Source organism: Austrofundulus limnaeus, unplaced genomic scaffold (genome assembly GCF_001266775.1).
Source record: "Austrofundulus limnaeus strain Quisiro unplaced genomic scaffold, Austrofundulus_limnaeus-1.0 Scaffold1350, whole genome shotgun sequence".
In the NCBI taxonomy this organism is placed as follows: domain Eukaryota; kingdom Metazoa; phylum Chordata; class Actinopteri; order Cyprinodontiformes; family Rivulidae; genus Austrofundulus; species Austrofundulus limnaeus.
In genome coordinates this window covers 71,401-72,010 of record NW_013953752.1, presented here as the reverse complement: position 1 = coordinate 72,010, position 610 = coordinate 71,401, and the positions used below count along the sequence as shown (strand labels likewise).

The following is a 610-nucleotide window of genomic DNA, read 5'->3' as shown; positions in this document are numbered from 1 at the left end:
ATTTTGATCAGGAGTGTATAAGTGGAGCAAACGTGATAAATAGTTTATTAACTAAAACCAAAACACTTTAAACTAAGGTTATGAGTTACAACCTGTCTGTGCGCGTGTTCAGTACCTGTTATAATCAGAGTAGACGAAAACCGACGGAGAGGTGTCCCTGCTGCCAGCACCGATCACCTGGACGTACACGATGGCCGGTGAGGTACGTTCTTGCAGCATGCTCCGCTTCTCCCTGTTTTTCAGGTGCCGCAGCTTCACCGTCTGCTTCGGGCCCGGCGGCTGCCTCGTCGCCGGGTCACCTCCGGTCGTCATTGACCGGACAAACTGGAAAACAGCCCGGCGGAGAGGAGAATAATAATCGCAGCGACGTGGGACCGTCGCAGCAGCAGCTCTGCCTTTAACAAGCAGCAGCGAGCAGAGCCTCACATGGAGGCTATTCATGCTAACACCTCCGCTTCCTGTTAAAACAACGCAACTAAGTGACAACCTAAGCTAATAAATATCTTAGTTAATGTTCAATAAACATTTCAAAACACTGTTTGATTTGTTAATCACCTAACCCGAGCTGCGTGCTCTCTCTTCAGGACATAAGAGGTTGATTTCGTACATG

At 48.5% G+C, this 610-nt stretch overlaps 1 pseudogene; it reads right to left on the bottom strand.

Annotated features, from left to right (window-relative positions):
- Positions 1-115: 115 nt before the first annotated feature.
- On the bottom strand, positions 116-610 carry LOC106535060 (zinc phosphodiesterase ELAC protein 2 pseudogene; annotated as a pseudogene).